Genomic DNA, 22454 nt, shown 5'->3' with positions numbered 1-22454 from the left:
AAGTATTTGCTCTTTAATCATATTTACTTTAGCCCTGAAGCAAAGTGAAGGGTAACTACTTGTAGAAGGGGAACAGAGAGTAACTATGATAAAAAAAAAATGATCAGGCACATCAGTGTGCCCTTCTTTCATTTCCCAAGCACTTCTCTTACCTAAGTAGATGATTCAACATGAATATCTGTCATATAGAAAGACAATCTTGCCTTTTAATTACGCCCTTTCCAGTTCCAAAAGTTCAGTTCTTCCTTCACAAATTAAGAGTGTCAAAAATTGTAATGAATTTGAGTACTCTCCATTAAATTGAATTTTAAAAAATGCTGTCATATACTCATTTTGAAACTTCTCTCTTGTAATTCAATGGCATAAAATGTATTTTTTTAGTTAAAAAACTAAGTTTTGTCAAGAGTACTGTTTTTGATTTGGGAAGGTGTTTGTATTTATGTGAAGCCAAGTTCTCTTAGATATAAGAAGTTATGACTGCACATATCTTTCATTTCTGAGGGCACGCACTTTTGAAGTCAGGAGTAGGGATATATCACTGTTTTGATGCCAGAAGTACCAACTAGATATGCTGAAGAACCTCCTGGCTCCTGTATTGAATAAGGTCATTTCAATAAATAATTTGTGAAGCACTCTACCTATATGAAGTCACATTAGGAATTCATATGTATAAGGAAAGAAAACAAAAATTTCTTCCTCTTAAATCCTCTGTGTCTCATCACTTATATAAGAATGGATAAGTAAGCTACTAAGTAAGTTTATACTAATTGCATTATACAAGTTAATAGGATAACAATTAGGTTATTTGTAAAGAATAAAAGAGTTGACATAGCAAATTGATTAAATTTTTCTTCAACCACTTAAAAATAACAAATGTGTAAATGTCTCCATTGACTATAGTATGTGAATAGCTGTACTATGTACATTCTTTGACATATTTGGTCTATTTATCTCTACTTGTATAAATCATGAGTCATGGAATCTCAGAATTGGAAAGGAGTTTAGAAGATGTCTAATCAAATTCATGGCAAGAAAATAATATTGTTATTTCTATCAGAGTTGAATTTGTGTCTTCTCATCTTCCATACCTAGGTGGTAGTTCTAACTTGTGGAGCAAAAAACAAACAAACATGCAAACAAACAAGCAAAAACCCTAATATAATCCCTCTTTATATGACAGCCCTTCAACCATCAGAGGATGGCTAATGTAGTTCCTTGAATCTTCTTTTCGTCATGCAAAACATCTCCATTTCATAGTCAATCATTCTTCACAGGCGTGACTGAAACTATGTGCCTTGTTTTCTCTTATGCTCACCAACTTGTCAGTGTCCTTCCAAAGAGAGAGACATTTAGAATTGTAAGCAACATTCTTTATTGGGTCTGACCAGAGCAGAGTCCAGAGAGACAACCAACTGCTCAGTTGTGGATATTCTACCTCTCTTACTTTTTATAAAGCCTCTTCTTTATAGTCAATAAAATGATTTTTTACCTCTTTAGAATAAAAAAAATAGCCAAGATAATATTGTTAATTTTAATCCAATAAATACTATTTTAAATAAAATTAGTTATATGCAATTTCTACATCAATATTTTTTCTCTAAAATTATCCATGGTTCTTCTACTAAGTATTTGATGTGAATGTTCAGTTCTTTAGACTTTCTTTGAATCAATCACACTTGTGTTATATTTATCTATAAAATTATCTTTCTCATTGGATCAAAATCTTTTTGACTGTAGGAGCAGTATTTTGCTCACTTTTTCCTTGAAAGACTTACTATATAAATATTTTCAATTGATCAGGCATTCAACCATTTTAAAATTAATGCTACAGTTTTCATTATTAATTGTGGTTTCATTCTTCATAGTCAATCTGAAAAATGAAATAATGAACAATATGACAGAAAGATTTCTATCAAAAGAAGATTGTACTTATGGACAAGGGGCAGTAGGATTTAGAATATTTATCTTAGTGAGGATGTTAGGAGACTACCTAGGTGTGGTGGTGCAAGCCTGCAATCCTACCTACAGGCTTCTGCCTAGACAACAGGCAGAGATTAGAAGATCATTTGAGAGCAGGAATTGTGAGCTAGAAATGGTTAAGCCAATCAGGTGCCTGAAGTAAGCCAGACATTGATATAGTAAGCCCTACAGAGAGGAATGAATAGACCCAGTTAAAAGACATAGAAGGTAAAAGTTTTCCTGCAAGTCAGAAGTGGGATAAGAATCCCCTCCCCCTTCATTTTTCTTTTTCTGCCATGTGGACATAGGGGTGTGTATGTGTGTGTGTGTGTGTGTGTGTGTTTGTGTGTGTGTGAGTGTGTAAGGATGGGTACACACATAGCATCCTATAAAAGCAGGGTAGCATGATAGAGTCAGAAAGAAATGGTTTGAAAGATTTTTTTTTCCTTTGATGCTTAATAGATGTGTGTCTCTGGATGAGCTATTCAACCTGTACATAACTCAAAAAATTCCTTAGGTTTTTTCTACTAAGTGTGGGTTAAGATCTTGATGGAATAGAAAGCTCCCATTAAAAAAAATCATGGAAAAATGGAAAATTGCAAATCTTTTTTAATGTATATAAACCCGTATGTGGAAATAGATTTTAATCAATTTATGCATTGTGTGCTTAATAAGACTTTTTGATCCAACTTAGAAATATGTAGTTAGTGGTTGAGGAAACTAATACTCTGTAAGTTGATTGGGAGGCCTGTTTCAATTAAAGTTTTTGATGGATGTCAAAAGTGTCCCAAAAGACTAGTTCTTTTTTTTTTTTACACACACACACTTTCATAATGAAAATATGACCTAAAACATGTGCATAAAAACACTACCATCCTTTGAAAATATGGACAGCCAGAGATGCAGTGGATAGAGCCCCAGTCTTGGAGTCAGGAAGACATCTTCCTGAATTCAAATCTAACTTCACACATTTACTAGCTATAGGCTAGTCAGTTATGACCCTGGGTAAGTCAGTTAATCCTGTTTGTTTCAGTTTTCTCATCTGTAAAATTAGGTACAGAAGGAAATGGCAAACTACTCCACTACCTTTGCCTAGAAAACCCTAAATGGAGTTGCAAAGAGTTGAACATGACTGAAAAAATCACTGAATAAGAACTCCATTGCCTTGCATATACTTCATTAACTTAGAAGGAATGAGAAACCAACCTAGAACTTAAATCAGGAACAGGAGGATGAAGACCCATTTCTTAGAATTGGAGAATAAAATTACATGAATGCATAAAAGTAACTGTATTTCTGCCTGAAGAGAAAAGGGAAAAAAGGAAAGCAATTGAGCTTCATGACTGTAGAAGATGCAGTGTTGCAACTGTTCTCTATTTTATAGAATATTAACTGAGAAACTCCAGAAGCAAAGAAAAGAAAAAGTTATGGTTGCTAAGCACAAGGTTGCCCACATCTAAATTGTGCTACTAAATTATTCTTTGAAATAACCCAATCCATTAAGTTCCATCCTACCATATAATCACTTTTTTCTTTTTAGATATGTATTATGATTTTAACAAGAAATGGTTAATGTATTCAATAAGTATATATTCCAGAAATGGTAAAAAAAAGTTTTGTCTTTTTGTTTACAATTAAATCCTGTTTATAAGTACATTGCGCACACACACACACACACACACACAAACATTCATGAGTGAAAAGAATTTATTTTCTAAGTAAAAAAAAAAAAAAAAAAAGCAGGTGCTCTGAATTACATGACCCATATCTACCCTTTGGCCTGAATTTCTATGAGTAACTGGTAATAATGTCATAAAGCATACATTTTACCTTTCTCCTTTCATTATTCTCCATCATTGCAGAAAATTGAACTCTGACCACTATTAGACCTGAAAGCAAAGCTTTTTATCTGTGCTATATGACTCAGAGCAGCAGTTTCTGCCTTTGAATTCTGCAACACTTTAAATATGAGACCGTACTCAAGAGCCTTTTTCCAAATGGCTATGCTTCGATAGCAAAGGAGAAGGGATTCAGTGACTATTTAGCATAACTTTGTAAGTTCTCAGCTAATGCATGGGAATAGTCAAAGTTCATTCCATCTCCAATTTGTATAATATTGCCTGTCTTTAAGAGAAATGCCATTTAGACAAGTCAATGTAACAAGATAATTTCCCTCTTTTTTCTTCTTTCTTTCTTTTTTTTTGTCCCCTTAAAGCTTTAAAGAGGTTAAGGGTTAACTCACATTACTTTCTTATTTCACTATGTCATATGTGAGTAAAAAATTGAAATGCAGTTTAATAAATTAACACTTTGAGAGAAGAGTGAATAGACCACTCCATTTTGAGCAAGAGGACCTGCTTCGAAATCTCTCCTCTTACACTGTTACCTGTGTAACCTTCATACAGTTATTTAATTGTACTAATTATTGCCTCCTTATTTATAGAATGGAGTGATTGGATTAGATGATCTATGGTCAATCGATAAAGGCATTTATTTATTTATTTATTTTGAGTCAGACATTCAACCAGGCCATAGGAAAGCAAAGACAAGAAAATGACAACTCTTATTTTCAAGAAACTTACATTCCATTGTTGGAGAACACACCGAAGAAATGGAGAAAGTTCACCTCTCTATGTGGTTATAGAAAACCCCTTCTCTACATAATCAATATAATTTGAAATTGTTAATGAGTAGTTAAAATAACTCCAAAAGGTACACCAAGGAGCTGTCTCCTTTATGAAATTCCAGTATACCTCTGATTGGATCACGAGGAGAACAGCAAATGAATTGGCCATACCATTGAGGCCTTTAAATAGCTAAATCCTAGGTAGATTTCAGTATTCCAGCATAGAAAGTATTGCAACCTCATCCACACCTTTGCATTCCCAATGGATCTTTGATGGGGAGCTACAGAACCAGTAGGAAACATGGTATGCAGAAAGAAGATTCATGCTTCAGACAGGCACAGATACAAAGAAGGAAGGTGCAGCACAAAGGGACTTGTTGTGGCATTCAAGAATTAATTTAATGGGGAAAAATGACTCTCTGAGGGTCCACCTGAGCAAATAACCCTTCATGCATACTGCACTGTACTCAAGGGTAGATTCAAGAGGACTTGCATATCCTGTAATAACAGGAGTTATGATTTGGTTTAGCCCCATGTACGTCCTATATGCTTAGTTCACTACTTTTGTAGTTAAATTTTGAGTCTACTTTTCCCAAGGATGCACATATTTGAGAGAAATAGCTGCTCAGGTTTATGAAAACAGGAGAAGATGTTCCATAACTCTTGTTTTTATTATGGCATTTTAATAAAAGCCTTTGCTCAGAGATTGAGTTTACTAACTGATTATTAATGGGTAGCACACCAGTGGGAGTCACATGTACTACAGTAATAGGAATAGGTACTCATGGCATTACCTCTAGAGACCAAGGTAGCAGCTACCTTATGAGAACCTAATCCATGAAAGCCAGTTGGTAAAATAGAACAGATTTGGTAATGAACACATATAAGTAAACATGAAATAACTACAGCATATATATTTAACACAAAGTAGGTTAGTAAGGTAAGTAGAAGTTGACTCCATCATCCTTCTAGGAATCTAGATTAACAACTTTTGGGTCTTCTTTGACTCATCACTCTCCTTGACTCACTATATCCATTCAGTTGCCAAAATGCTTCTCCATCTCCACAATATATCTCAATGCTCATCCTTCCTCCCATATTCACAGAGCTACAAACTTACTTCAAAATCTCATCACATTTTACCTGAACTCTTGCAGTACCTTCCCTTTTTGTCTTCTTTTCCTCAAGACTCCTTTCGAAGGTGGCCTAGCGCTACCAGACCTCAAACTCTACTATAAAGCAGCAATTATCAAAACCACTTGGTATTGGGTAAGAAACAGAGAGGTAGACAAGTGGAATAGACTTGGCACTCAAGATGCAGTAGGCAAGGAATATAGCAACCTTCTGTTTGATAAAACCAAGGACCCCAGCTTCTGGAATAAGAACTCATTGTTTGACAAAAATTGCTGGGAAAACTGGATAACAGTGTGGTGGAAATTAGGCATAGACCCATACCTGACACAGCATAAAAGAATAAAGTCTAAATGGGTACATGATTAAAGTCCAAATGGGTATAAAGATTGATACCATGAATACACTGGAGAAGCAAGGAATAGTGTATTTATCAGATCTATGGAGAAGGGAAGAATTCTTTACTAAAGGAGAGATAGAAAGCATTATGAAATGCAAAATGGATAACTTTGATTACATTAAACTGAGAAGTTTTTGCACAACCAAATCCAATGCAACCAAAATCCGGAGGGATGTAGTAAATTAGGAAAGAATTTTTACAGCTAAGCTCAGGGATAAAGGCCTCGTTTCTAGAATATATAGAGAACTGACTCAAATGTATAATCATAGAAGTCATTCCCCAATTGATAAATGGTCAAAGGATATGAACAGGCAATTTTCAGAGGAAGAAATTAAAGATACCTATAATCATATGAAAAAATGCTCTAAATCACTATTGATTAGAGAGATGCAAATCAAAACAACTCTGAGGTACCACATCACACCTATAAGATTGGCAAACATGACAGAACAAGAAAATGATAAATGCTGGAGAGGATGTGGGAGAGTTGGAACACTAATTCATTGTTGGTGGAGCTGTAAGCGAATCCAACCATTCTGGAGAGCAATTTGGAACTATGCCCAAAGGGCTACAAAAACGTGCATAACCTTTGACCCAGCAATATCGCTACTAGGACTATATCCCCAAGAGATCATAAAAATGGGAAAGGGTCCCACATGTACAAAAATATTTATAGCAGCACTCTATGTCGTTGCCAAAAACTGGAAGTCAAGGGGATGTCCATCAAGTGGGGAATGGTTGAATAAATTATGGTATATGAATGTAATGGAGTACTATTGTGCCATAAGAAATGATGAACAAGAAGACTTCAGAGAGGCCTGGAAGGACTTATATGACCTGATGCTGAGTGAAAGGAGCAGAACCAGGAGAACTTTTGTGCACAGCAACGACCACAGTGTGTGAGAGTTTTTTCTGGTAGACTTGGATTTTTGTAATAACGCAAAAACTTCTTATTAAAAAAAAAAAATCCCAAAGGTGGTTCTCAAGGCAAAATGCCTTCCACACTCAGAGAAAGAAATATGGAAGTCATTCACAAAATGTAGCAGATCATGTTTGTGTATGTGTATGTGTTTGTGTATCATGTTCTGATTTGTTATAGGATTTCTTTCATTTATCTTAGTCTGACTACATAGCATGACTATAGTGAAAATATACTCAATAGGAAAGTATATGTAGAATCTATACAGAATTCTATGCAGTCGTGGGGAGGGAGGGGGGTAGTGGGGGGTAGGTGGGGGGGATAAAATCGCAATTGTATGGCAGTGATTGTTAAACATTAAAAAATTAAAAAAAAATTAAAAAAAAAAGACTCCCTTCTAATCCATCCCCTATTTGGCTGCCAAAATGATTCCCCTCCTAAAGAATAGGATTGTTCATATCAGCTCCCTTCCTGCCCCCCCCCCCCAGTCACCAAGTCTGTTAATTCCTTAATGCCTATATGGTCAAATATAAATTATTCTGAGTGTTAATGATCTTTGCAACCTGACATTTTGCTTCTTTTCTAGTTTTATTATGCTTCACTCTCCTTAACCCTTGCATTTGAATCATATTGGTTTACTTACTGCTACACACACATAGTTCATTTTTCTATCTTCCATATGACCAAATTAAATTACATTCTCAGTTTACTTCATATAATCCCTGGTTTCCTTCAAGAAAGTTCAACTACTTAAGTGTCTCAAATTACCTCCAATATACTTGGTAATTATATATGTATATCTATTTATATCTATATCTATATCTATATCTATATGCACACACTTCACAATATTGGAGATCTTTCTGTCTCTGTTTCTCTGCCTCTCTCTATCTCTTTGTCTCTGTTCCTTTCCCTGTCTTTCTCTGTCTCTGTCTCTCTCCTCTCCTCTCCTCTCCTCTCCTCTCCTCTCCTCTCCTCTCCTCTCCTCTCCTGTGCTCTCCTCTCCTGTCCTTCACTAATGTGGGAAGATCATTAAGGACAAAGGCTTGTTTCACTTTTGTTTTGTATCCCCAATGATTTGCATACTGCTTCATGGTTAGTGATTAACAAATGCATCTTGCTTGAATAATGAGATGAATCAAGAAAGTTTTCATGTAGAAGGTAATGTTGGAGCTTAGTTTTGAATGAAAACAAAATCTAAGTGCCAGAGATAAGAGGGAAGTGTCTTCCAGATAGGGAGTATGGTAAGTTCAAACATGTATTTCAGAAATGGTGTTCCATTTGTGAGGAAGAGAAAGAAGTCATTTGGTTTAGAACAAAATGTGCGAAGAGGAATAAATGCAAGAAGATGTTTATGAAAAACAGAGAAAAAGAAAGATAAAATAGCCTAACTGACAAAAAGGAAGTCACAGAAGCAGAAAGAACTATGATCATGCTTCACTTATAAAACATACTTTATTTAAGGGGAAAGACTAGGGAAGGGAGAAGAAGAAATCATTTCTGTTCCTATGTTTGCCACCCCCACCTAATTCAGAGGAGAAATTTACATAGAAAATAACTGTGGAAAATTAAATATTTTACAATATTAAAATTACAAAGCAATTGAACTGCAATAGTGGAGGTTGGAAATTATAAAGTGACATTAGTTTATTTTGCAAGTGTGCAAATTGAGCAAAGGAGAGAGGAAGTAAATTTCCCAAGGTTAAATATCTGAACGATTAGAACTATCCCAGACTGGAATGTGAGGTCAGACCATAACTGCAGTTTTTTTTTATTTCTTTATCTCTTGTTTGTAAGGTTTGTAAGGTGAGATGGAATGTGAAAAATGGGAGGAATTTAGATTGCTAAAGTAAAGGGAGAGGAAAGTACTTCAACAACATGAGCCTAAGGTCACAAACATATGGGGTCAATTTTTATATCACTGATTGTAGGAAATAATAATTTAGTGAGAAAACATTATGTCTTGGATTAAGCCCTAATTTTACTGTTTATTAGTCATGTGATCTTGGGCAATTTAACTGTTAGAAGCATAGATTGGAGGATCATATGTCTACAGCTGGAAGGGCTTTCAGGGAATACGTAGCTGAAACATCCTTATTTTACCAAAGTATAAATATATGTAGAGTTGAAGAAGCTGAAGTGATACAAGTAGTAGCTCATAAGAGGGAAAAAATGAACCCCGGTTCTCTGACTCCAAAGTTAGGGTACTTTCTATTGTACTACACTGCTTCCTCAGACATACAAAGGATTATAATGCTTTCAATCATCAAATAATTATTATGAAAAAGTTCTCTGTAAATTCAAAAGCACTGTACAAATGTAAGTTATTATGATTTTTTGTGCAAAAAAAGTAAATAAAAGCAAGTAAGATGACTATAATTAAATTTAAGGAAGAGACAAGAGTTGAAACAAGTTGTGGTAGGTAACAAGAAACTATATATATATATATATATATATATATATATATATATATATATATATATATATATATATATACACATATATATATAGTTCTCTCTCTCTCTATATATATATATATATGCCTTTTTGTGGTGAATAAACAAAAGCACTTTGGGAAAAGGGAGATAAATCCCTGCAGAGATATTACTGATTATACTATTAAAGCTTAAAACTGCACTAAATTTTTGGGAGATAAAACGAATATAATTCAAAGTACAGTCATTAAGTAACTATAATTCAAAAAACATTGCAGAGGGACATGACAGGATGTGTTGTAAGATTACATGAAATGTAGGAACATAAAGGATTATAGAAAATATCTAACTCTTGGAGTTTCTAAAAGTACTGATACTTTGATAGAAATGGAGAAATTGGAAAACAAGATTCCAAAATGTAACAAGTCAGAAATTTTAAAAATCTATAGTCATAGTGTCATTGAATCTAGAGCTTCAAAAGACCTTGAAGAACTTGTGTTCTAATGCCTTCCTGGCTATTTTCCCAAACCAGATCCCACATCAGCACCTTTAATTTTTGTTACCTACACATCATTATCAATGTCTAATTTCCTGATTGAGCCTTGATTCATTCCCGGAACAATTCATGCTTTCCTTTACCTCCATCACCGTATTAGTCACAATGGAAGAAGCATACGTAGTGGCTACCCTTTGAAGAATTTTCAGTCAAACACATGATTTGCATGTATTGACTTCAGATTCTCTGCAATGGTGATGCACAAATCCAGTTAACAGAAGAAAAGTGGGTTCAAAATGACAACCAATTGCAGATACCTTAGTCTCAAAATGACAGAACATAAAATTTTAAGGTCTGAATAGCCTTCATGTAAGGCATTAACCTTGAATTTTGAATAAGATTTTTTTTTTCATTTTTCCCATGCACAGAAGAAAGAAGACTTGCAGGATAGAAGACTACCAAGATTCATAGATTAATGTCAAAAAAAAGCGCAACAGTTTGTGATGAGTAATAGCCTTCTGCCTAGAATAATTACAAAATACAGAGAATACTTACAGAATAGGAACAAAAGTAAGCAAGAGAGTAAAAGTGATTTCGACCAAAAGAGACTCTTAAAACCTCTTTTGATTATTTGTTGGTTGACTTCTAAGCAATTAGAGCCCAAGAGATCAAAAGGAGCATAGTGATTATCTAGCCTAATGCTCTTATTTTACACATTCACCAATGGAGGACTAGAGAGGTTAAATGATTTATGTGATGTCAAACAGATATTAAGTGGCAAAGTCAATTTTCAAAGCAAAATGTTTAAACTCCAAATCCAGTACTCTTTACATTAGCTCACACAAATTCCCCAAATCTTCAATGGAAAACAACGGATAGATGAAATTGTACTTGACCAAAATTAATGCTATTGTCCAAAATGCAGAATGAAGGTAGAGAGGATTAATTCCTGTAAATCAGTAACTACAACCCATTGCGATTACGGCCAGGATTCTCTGTGAAAACAGGAAAACATTAGTAATATACAGTAAACAGGATGTACAATAACATTCCAAGTGAAAAGATAAAATGTATCTCAAAACTAACTCTACGACAAAGGTATTTTTCCCAGGATACTAGTACATTTGCCCTAGGGTAGAGGATACCAAATTTAGACAGCACTGACAATATTTATATTGTTCTAGCAATGTAGAAAAAAAAATGTTATAAGATATGAAGATTAGGCATCTATTAGACAGTAGGCTGTACTTAGCCATTCCCCTATCCCAACCTGCACACCATAGCCTTCTGAGCAAGTTGTTCCACCAATTCAAGAAACTGTTGGTGAATTCTTTGCTGTTTTCTCTGTGTGCTTTAGAATATTTGCACTAGGTATCAACATAAATAAATTAATTAATTAATAAGTAAGAAAATAAATGAATGAATGAATGAATAAATAAACAATAAAAGCACTATGACATTCCAGAATAGAAATGGTACCTGATCAGCCTGATTATAAGTGTTAAAGAAAATAGTGGCCTAACACAAAAATATCTTTCTCCCTACCGTTCTTCTGTAGTCATCATAACCCTACCAATCTGATTGGTATTTCTCAGCCTCCTTTGCTTGATTTTCATAGAAATCTAAGTCACACATATTGGCTGTGAATGTCCCCCCAGCTTCTGTCTTGGGACTTCATCTCTTTTTTCTTCTTCTATATTTCTTCGTGTGTTTATATTGTGTTGTATTCTCAATGGTTTATTTCTTATCTTTATGCAGATGATTGCCATATCCAAATATTTACTCCTCATTCCTTCATCACCAGCTACCTTTGGTACAATTCTGTATATTGAGTAAACATCACATAATTCAACTTCTGAGAAACAGAGCTTGTTATATTTCCCTGCAAACTCTCCAGTCTTTGAAATGTATTTAATATCTTTGGGGGAGTCATCATCCCACTGGTCACCCTGGATCACAACTTTGATGTCATCCTGGACTCCTCCCTTTCACTCATAATTCATATCAAATCAGTAGCTGAGTCTTATTGCTTTTTACCTCCACATAGTCTCTCACATGTCTCAGTCATCCACTCATACCACCAGCTGTTCTAAGTCAGGATCTTGTAACCTCTCACTTGAACTATGGCAGTACTTTCTTGCCTGAAGCATTTTTCCACTCCATTCCATACTTCATGCATCTACCAAAGTTATTGTTCTAAAATACAATGTAAGTGCATTTTCTAAAGTGAGTGTAAACCCCACCTGAACATAAAACATAAAATATATTGGCTCGCTAAAATGAGCAAAATCAAATAAAATCATCTTGCAACATTCAATTTATAAAATCATATGTGAAGCATTTAAAGTCCTTTGTAACCTGGTCCCTTCCTATCTTTCCAGTCTTTTTATATCTTACCCCACTCCACAACCTCTAGTCCATTTGCTGCCTTTTTGTTCTTCTTACACAAAATTCTATCTTCCATGTCCATGTCTTTCCATTGACTATCATCACCCATGCCTCAAAGCATCTTTCTTCTCACTTTGGTCTCTTGACTTCAAGATTCAGATCACTTCTTACCTTCTGAAGGTATTTCCCAATCTTCCCAATTATTAGATCCTTCCTTCTAAGATTTTCTCTAATTTACCACATATATACACGATTATTTCTAAGTCTACAGACCTTAAAAGTGAGGTCTGAGGTCCAAGGGATTGGGTGGATGGGATTTCAAAGGTGATATTGCATATAGAATTTGAAAGAGAATATCCCTAGATTATACTCCAGATCCCTAGACTATAGAACAGGTAGGATTACAAATCACTGGGGATTAGGAGATGCTCTTTAGTTAGTACCCCCCATCCCCTCCACATATAGCCTCAGTTTCATGAACAAATCAAAGCTTTATACTAGGGGTGAGGAATCAGGTAATTACCCTCTTCTCACTCCCCAAAAAAGCCTTCCATCTCAATGGACATAATGCCTACTAACAATTATCTCAAATTATACTGGCTCCTACTAGCCACCAGCTACCATTTGAAATGATGTCTCCTAGGGTTACAGGAAGGTGTTCAAACTTAACTGAATGAGCTTGAGGAGAATCAGAACCAAAGTTAGCAACATATATTTACTTTGTTCTATGTTCAGCCCCTGAATCCTTATTAAATAAACTTGTTTCTTTATTGTATTTACATGTTTTCTTTCAGTCATTTGTACATCTTACATACTTCTAACTTAGCACAGCTTCTTGAACTACCTAACATAATATATGTTGCATTTAACATAGTTTTTGCATGTTATTTCTTCCATTAGAATGTAAGTTCTTTGGCTGAAAGGGCTGTTTGTCTCTTTCTTTATATTTCCAGTGCTTGGCACCAGGCCTGGCACATAGTGAGTGCTTATGAAATACTTGATGATTGCCTTGGTGACTTTCATCCTGAACTGAGTTTTAATGTATACATAAAAAAAAATTCAAAAAACGAAAGGGGTAAACTCACCTTCAATGAGGAGGAAATTAAAACAATAATCAGAAACTACTTTGCCCAACCTTATGCCCACAAATTCGATAATCTAAACGAGATGGATGAATATTTTAAAAAATACAAATTGCCCAGATTAACAGAAGAGGAAGTTGAATACCTAAACAACCCCATCTCAGAAAAAGAAATTGAACAAGCCATCAATGAACTCCCTAGGAAAAAATCTCCAGGGCCAGATGGATTCACAAGTGAATTCTATCAAACATTTAAAGAACAGTTAATTCCAATACTATATAGAATATTTTTGAAAATTGGGGAAAAAGGAGTACTCCCACATTCTTTCTATGATACAAATATGGTTTAATACCCAAACCAGGAAGAGACAAAACAGAGAAAGAAAATTATAGACCAATTTCCCTAATGAATATAGATGCAAAAATTTTAAATAAGATTTTAGCAAAACGAATACAGCATCTTATCACGAGATTAATACATTATGATCAGGTAGGATTCATACCAGGATTACAGGGCTAGTTCAATATTAGGAAAACTATTAGCATTATCGATCACATCAACAACAAAGCTAACAAAAACCACATGATTATCTCAATAGATGCAGAAAAAGCTTTTGACAAAATACAACCCCCATTCCTACTAAAAACACTGGAGAACGTAGGAATAAAGGGAACTTTCCATAAAATAATAAACATTATCTATCTAAAACCTTCAGCAAGCATTATATGCAATGGGGATAAGCTAGATGCATTCCCAATAAGATCAGGGGTGAAACAAGGATGTCCATTATCACCACTATTATTCAATATGGTACTAGAAATGTTAGCTGCAGCAATTAGACAAGATAAAGATATTCAAGGAATAAGAACAGCCAAAGAAGAAACTAAGTTATCACTCTTTGCAGATGATATGATGATTTACTTAGAGAATCCCAGAGATTCGAGTAAAAAATTACTTGAAATGATAAACAACTTTGGCAAAGTTGCAGGGTACAAAATAAACCCACACAAATCTTCTGCATTCCTATATATTAGCAACAAAGTCCAACAGCAAGAGACAGAAAGAGAAATCCCATTTAAAGCTAGGGTAGACAGTATAAAATACTTAAGAGTTTATCTGCCAAAACAAACCCAGGGATTATATGAACCCAATTACAAGACACTTTTTGCACAAATAAAGTCACATTTAAGTAAGTGGAAAAATATTAGTTGCTCATGGATAGGCCGTGCTAATATAATAAAAATGACAATTCTACCTAAATTAATTTACTTATTTAGTGCCATACCAATTAAACTCTCAGAAAATTATTTTCTAGAGCTGGATAAAATAATATCAAAATTCATTTGGGAAAACAAAAGGTCCAGAATATCAAAGGGACTAATGAAAAGAAATGCTTGGGAAGGTGGCCTAGCACTACCAGACCTCAAATTGTACTATAAAGCAGCAGTTATCAAAAGCACTTGGCATTGGCTAAGAAACAGAGAGGTAGACAAGTGGAATAGACTTGGCACTCAAGATGCAGTAGGCAAGGAATATAGAAACCTTCTGTTTGATAAACCCAAGGACCCCAGCTTCTGGGATAAGAACTCACTGTTTGATAAAAATTGCTGGGAAAACTGGATAACAGTGTGGCGGAAATTAGGCATAGACCCATACCTGACACCGCACACAAGAATAAAGTCCAAATGGGTACATGATTTAGGTATAAAGATTGATACCATGAATAAACTGGAGAAGCAAGGAATAGTGTATTTATCAGATTTATGGAGAAGGGAAGAATTTTTTACTAAAGAAGAGATAGAATGCATTATGAAATGCAAAATGGATAACTTTGATTACATTAAACTGAGAAGTTTTTGCACAACAAACCTCAATGCAACCAAAATCCGGAGGGATGTAGTAAATTGGGAAAGAATTTTTACAGCTAAGCTCAGGGATAAAGGCCTCATTTCTAGAATATATAGAGAACTGACTCAAATGTATAATCATAGAAGTCATTCCACAATTGATAAATGGTCAAAGGATATGAACAGGCAATTTTCAGAGGAAGAAATTAAAGCTATCTATAATCATATGAATAAATGCTCTAAATCACTATTGATTAGAGAGATGCAAATCAAAACAACTCTGAGGTACCACATCACACCTATAAGATTGGCAAACATGACAGAACAAGAAAATGATAAATGCTGGAGAGGATGTGGGAGAGTTGGAACACTAATTCATTGTTGGTGGAGCTGCAAGCGCATCCAACCATTCTGGAGAGCAATTTGGAACTGTGCCCAAAGGGCTACAAAAACGTGCATACCCTTTGACCCAGCAATATCGCTACTAGGACTATATCCCCAAGAGATCATAAAAATGGGAAAGGGTCCCATATGTACAAAAATATTTATAGCAGCACTCTATGTAGTTGCCAAAACCTGGAAGTCTAGGGGATGTCCATCAAGTGGGGAATGGCTGAATAAATTATGGTATATGAATGTAATGGAGTACTATTGTGCCATAAGAAATGATGAACAAGAAGACTTCAGAGAGGCCTGGAAGGACTTATATGACCTGATGCTGAGTGAAAGGAGCAGAACCAGGAGAACTTTGTGCACAGCAACAACCACAGTGTGTGAGAGTTTTTTCTGGTAGACTTGGAATTTTGTAATAACGCAAGAACTTCTTAAAAAAAAAATAATAAAATCCCAATGGTGGTTCTCTAATGCAAAAATGCCTTCTGCACTGAGAGAAAGAAATATGGAAGTCATTCGCAGGATGTAGCAGATCATGTCTGTGTATGTGTATGTTTTTGTGTATCATGTTTTGATTTGTTATATGATTTTTTCCATTTATTTTAGTCCGAGTACATAGCATGACTATAGTGAAAATGTACTCAATAGTAAAGTATATGTAGAACCTATACAGAACTGTAGACAGTCATGGGGAGGGAGGGGGGTAGTGGGGGGTAGGTGTGAGGGGCCTAAAATCTCAATTGTATGGCAGTGATTGTTAAACACTAATAAATAAAAAATAAATAAATAAATAAAATGAAAAAAATTCACTTAATGTTAGATTTCAGAAGGTGGTTGCTTCCTGTTAGCTATTATTTAATGTATTTTTCTGCAACAATTGCATTATAGTAAAGTAACTTAACTTTCCTATTTGTTTCCAATAGCTTTTTTCAAAGGAGGCTTCCATATTAATAAGTAATTGGGGCTGCAGCCAAGTATTACACTTAGCATGAAATTCAGTATTTTCAATGAAATAATGTTTAATTGAATGTATGAGTAGATGAAAGCAGAAAGCTGTGGAAAATGCTAATATTTTGTACTTGCTAAAATCTAGCACTATGAATGTGCTATTAATTCCTGATAAGAAGATCAAACAGGTATTTTAAGAATTCAGATAATATCTGAAAGGTGAGAATTAGCATGTTAATTATGGGACCAGGTAAAAGGGACCTTTCTTTAGATTTGCAGTTAAAGGAAATGAGTGTTTCATTAAATACGTCTACCAATTTATAACAATATAATGGTCAAATATTCAATGTGATATATCACTCCACTCCAAATCTCACTTTAAACTGTTCTTAGAACAGGAGATTTTGATATACTTTTAAAAGAAGTTTCACTGAAACTTTCATTTTTAGATGCCATTTCTTCATCTCACAGTGAGCCTTTACTTGTAAAACAAGGTAGGGTGATCAACTAAACAATGCCAACCAATACAAGACCACAGCTAACAGTATATGTCATATTCTATATATGTCTCATACTTATTTGCCACTCAGCAACACCTGAGTCTTTTTTTCTCTCTCTCTGTGGCCAGTTAGAAGATTGTTCATTGATATCCAGTATCAGCTTCAGTCGGTCATCAGGAGGAATAGATTTTGAAAATTCCACAGATTGAATTAGAAATAGTTATGGGATATCTGTTCATTATATATATTACCCACCATGAAAGGGAAATTTGAACATACTCTTTCTGTTATGCATAATAAGCTAAAACAAATACACACATTGATTTTTTGAAAAAAAGGATTTCATTCTACGGGACCTCTAGTCCACAACTTTCTGGAAAGAGGCAAGAACCAAGATTTACCATAATTTTATTGAGTTTATTGCTCATCATATCAATCAGAGTTTTGACATTGTCACTACATTGATCAAAATTCTGAAATCTACCTGTGTTTTTTTCATTTACATTGTAATCATCTGTGTTTCTCTTTATTTAACAGTCTGTACAAATATCCATCTCCCTTCGCCTACCCCTTATTTTTATTATTTTAAGTGACTTGAAGGCATTTTTATGTAATTGTTGGTAGTTTGGATTTTATTTTTGGAAATTCTTTGTTTTGATGTTACCTCACTTGAGAAGAACAATAGCCCTGTGAGATTAAGTATTTTCATTTTATAGAAAAGAAAACTGAATCTCAGATGACTTAGATGTTTTACTCATTGAAATACATCTAGTAAATATTAGCAATGAAATTGAAATCCAGGAAAATGTTTTGATTCCCTAAGAGTTTATATATACATATATGTACACACAAACACACACATATATATGTATATATGTGTATATGTATATATGCATGTGTATATGTATACATACATAAAAATATACATATATACATACACATACATATATACATATATGTGTGTATATGCATATATAAATGTGTGTGTGTATTCAGTTTCCACTTTACTTCATTCTTTTGGACTTCTTCAGACTTCTCCATCATGCTTCAGGAACTTAATCAATGGGAAATTGAATAATTCTGATTTAATAAAGTGGAATATTAAGAATGGTTGTGATGAAACATTATCCCAAGAGCCTGAAACATGCTATTTTACTCCTATCTGCAGAAAGTACAAGAGAGAGACTCACAGATCTTGGTTGCATGGAACTCAATTTATTCCTTTATTTGTTTTTTGGAGTACCCATGAAATTCCATCTAACATATATTTAGTTCCATGCTGGTCATGGGGTTTTAGGGGTCCATTTAGAGTCCCAGTGCTGCACTCTTCTCCATACGTTTAATGTGTCCTTTCTCTGATCCTGGCTGGATAGTATATTTCTTCATTCAACACAGTCTCTCTGATGACTGATTTAACAGAGGAAGGAGGAGAAAGGAAGAGAAAGAGAAGAATCTTGCTTCCTCTCTAAGATCTTACTTTCTCTTAGATTTTTCTCTCTCCATTGCCCTACACATTCCCAGATTCCTGTGCCCTTTGATGCTCTTTAGAAGAGGCACAAGTTTGTCTTCTCAAAAGTTCCCTGCATGTTGAATTTTGAAGGCTTTTCTAGAACTTTGGGGGGAAATCATCTTTATATATACATCTTCTTGTATGTATAGATCAGAAGCTTAGTTAAATCCTTTAAATAAATCCTAAAACATTTATTCCTTTGAATTCTCTCAATGGCTAGAAGAACTTTAGTCTTTCCTAACTTGAGTAACTAGTTTCAAACTAGTTTATTCTTTAGCTTGGTTGATTCAATAAGGTTTTCTAAGAATTCTTCACACTTAGTTTACATGTTTGACTCATTGATTCTAACCTCAAACAGGAACCCTCATCTGATAAACATGGAACAGGTACTATTTATAATAATTGAAATGGAAGATGATTAATTGAATCATTCAATCAAACATTCAGACCTTCTGTGTATCACTGGAATGGGTAAACTCCCACACCCTGGTATTCTGAAGGACAGAAAAATATGGAGTAAGTTGAGTAGCAGGTAGAAAAAAATATTTCTTATTTGTGTTGGACAAAAGAACATAAAACTCATAATTATTTAAAAAGTGGGAAAGGGCAATTTTTGAAATCAGGCTACTATTATCTTACCTATAAAGACCTGATAAAAAAATTACCAAGGAAGCACTTTTCAAAAACCAAGAACAAATATTTCTGAGTAAAAGCTACTGTACCTTAGGAAACAAATCATGTCAGCTAAATCTAATTTCATTCCAGGACTGAGCATCAGGCCTCAGAGTCACTAGGAAAGCAATAAACATAATATCATTTTATTACTGTGGAAGATTTGATTGTTCCATACCTAAGACTAGTTCATAAACAAGAAAAGAAACAGGGATTGGAAAGAACAGACTTTTCAGGCACTGGATAAAAGTATGTAAGCTTTTAGTGATGGTAACCAGTCATTCCCACACTTTCTAGGACCTCTGCAAATTCTATCTTTTCCTTTCCACTACTTAGGATTTTGCAAGGCATCCAGAAAGATGACTTGGTTTGTCTGGCACTTATCTTTTCAATGAAATAGTATTTTAAATGTAAACTTATTTTCAGAATTTTATAACCAACACTTGCTAGAGAAATGGGACTTGAAAATAATAAGTTAAAACAGTTTTGCATAGATAGTAGATACCAAATTGAATTTCATATTTCAATGCCATCTAGTACATTGATTTAAATTATATGCCCATTTAATAGGAAAATGTGTGTATGTGTGTATACACACATATAATATATATATTCAATGTATACAAATAGAAAGATGAGTAGACTTGGAATCACAAAAATCTGGGTTGAATTCTATTCCAGAGATACATTGTATGAACCTGTGCAAGTCACTTAAACTCCACTGAGTTCCAGTTTCTTCATCTGTAAAATGAGGACACAATTCCTGTAAAATCCATTGAAATGACATAGAACTTTAATCAACCACACTTAAGAACCTATTGAGCTCTTTCCTAATCCCTAATGACTCATACAAGAGTTGACTCCTGATGTGACAGGCAGGTAGGATTTTAAAGCATGTACTTATAAGAATGTTTCATTGTATAGAAGTCTCTCTGTATGTATTGATAGGGAATATGCTGGAAGAAGAATAATCCTAAATTCTATTACCTGTACTCTTAAATCTGTTGGAAACCACTTGTTCTGAAATGTGAAAAACACTGGTTATAGCACATCAGCTAAAATGATTATCATGAAACAGTATTACAATCTTTCTATAGAGAAGAGAATACTAAATGGGAATTATGAAGCCAATTACGAAGTTAATGAATTTAGCAAGCATATATAAAAATGCCTATTATGCGGTAACCCTAGCTAGGTGCTAGAGATAAAAAAAAAATGAAAATAACCCCTTTCCTCAAGAAGCTTACATTTTAATAATGTACTATTGAAATAAATCATAAATCTATATAAAACCTGCTATGAAATGTGTGTATTATTGGGAAAACTACCGAAAAAGGACCTATAATTATCTCAAGATCAACCTCTGTATAGTGAAAAATAAATTCTTAACTATAATCCTAGACATACAAAATGCACAAGAGGAACACCTTTCTTTAACCCAAGCTATTCAGTCTTTCTCAAAATAAGGTCACAAAAATCCCAACTCTGACAAGGAAGAGACCCAAGATACAGTAGGAGACAAAGCCACTGAGAAAGTAGAGGCAGGAACAAAACTATGAAGCAACTGTTATAATCATTAAGCTGATATAAAAAAAAAAGTAAAGAAGGGAAGGTTATGAGTCTTTATCCCTTCCTACTTATTCTGTTCAAATCAGGTCACTTTGAGTTATCAGGCCTTCTAGGTCTCAATTTGTTCTTCACAGCCATCCCCAAGAGTGGCAATGTCTGATATGTTAGGACCTCTACAGAGAATTATCTATAAATTGAAGAGCTTTGGTCCCATGAAGAAACAAAGAGACTAGTCCACATAACTCCTCAGGGACTACGTCTCAGCATCAAGTTGATGCTGTATCTATTGTAGAAATCTGTCCACTTAATCCTGTCACTTTTGAGGAAGTGACTGTTACTAATATTGGACTAATATGAATATTATGGTGCTGAAATGAGCTGGGTATTGGAAGGGAAGAAAATGCAACTTTTCCCTCACTATTCAAATGGCTAGTAGAAGCTCGATGTTAGGTTATTACTGAGGAGAAAAGGGCTAAGGACACATCATTATGGTATGCATATATTTACTAGAATATTAGATTTCAAGGTAGTAAGGACATTAAATGTCATCCATCATAACATTCTTTATCTTGCACATGAAGAAATGAATTTAAAAAAAAAGATGAAATGATTTGCCTATTGTCATAAAGGTAGTAAATGGAAGACAGTTAGAATTTTGCTTGGCTGAGAGACTCAAGATATAATTTATTTCTAGAAATCAGAATTTCTTGTCCATTTCTTTTCCCTCTATTGTTTGTTCCCCTAGTAACATACAGTTGATTCAACATGTGTTTATTAAATATTCATTGATTCCAAAACAGGCAGTAAAGTACAGGTTTTTTTAGCGATATTATAACTTAGATAGTATTTCCATGGAACCAGATTTGATTGTGTAGAGGGGAGGAAAATGGACTAATGGAGTAATCCATTGCTTTTTAATATTTTGCTAAATTTTAAATTAGTAAATACAAATATTTCAATGTAGAAAGAACAATAATAAAAAGACTGCATATGGAAACATGAATTTCTATTGACAATTTTTTTATAAAAGGAATACCAATTTTAACTATTGGCCCCACAGATTATAACTATTAAATTCATATTTTTAAAGAAAAAACCCATAGCTAACAAGATCATACCTATGTTATTATATTCTTCACCTGTTTTATTTTTCCCACTCTTCCTTCTTCCTCTTCACCAAAATCAAACCTACCGTTTCTATATCTGTCAAAATACAAGACAGATGAGAATCAGGAAACCTAGGTTTTAGTTTCTATTCCACCTACAAAGAGATACTTCTTCCAAGACCTCTACTTCCTCATCTATAATGACCTCCAACATTACTAAAATCCTCTTTTCCTTCACTTGGGAGCAACTTTGAACTTAGATGAGAAGTCAGTGAAATAGGAAGGGGATAAATTAGAAGATGACAGTACCATGTTATGATCTATAGAATGAAACAGACAAGAGAAAGAATTTATTCAGCTATTTTTTTCAGTCATATCTGACTCTTTGTGACCTCATTCGCTATTTTCTTGGCAAAGATACTGGAGTGGCTTACCATTTCCTTCTCCAGGTGGTAACTAGTTTAGTTCATACC

This window comes from Notamacropus eugenii, chromosome 6, assembly GCF_028372415.1.
Source record: "Notamacropus eugenii isolate mMacEug1 chromosome 6, mMacEug1.pri_v2, whole genome shotgun sequence".
Lineage (NCBI taxonomy): Eukaryota > Metazoa > Chordata > Mammalia > Diprotodontia > Macropodidae > Notamacropus > Notamacropus eugenii.
Note: the sequence above shows the minus strand (reverse complement) of the source record.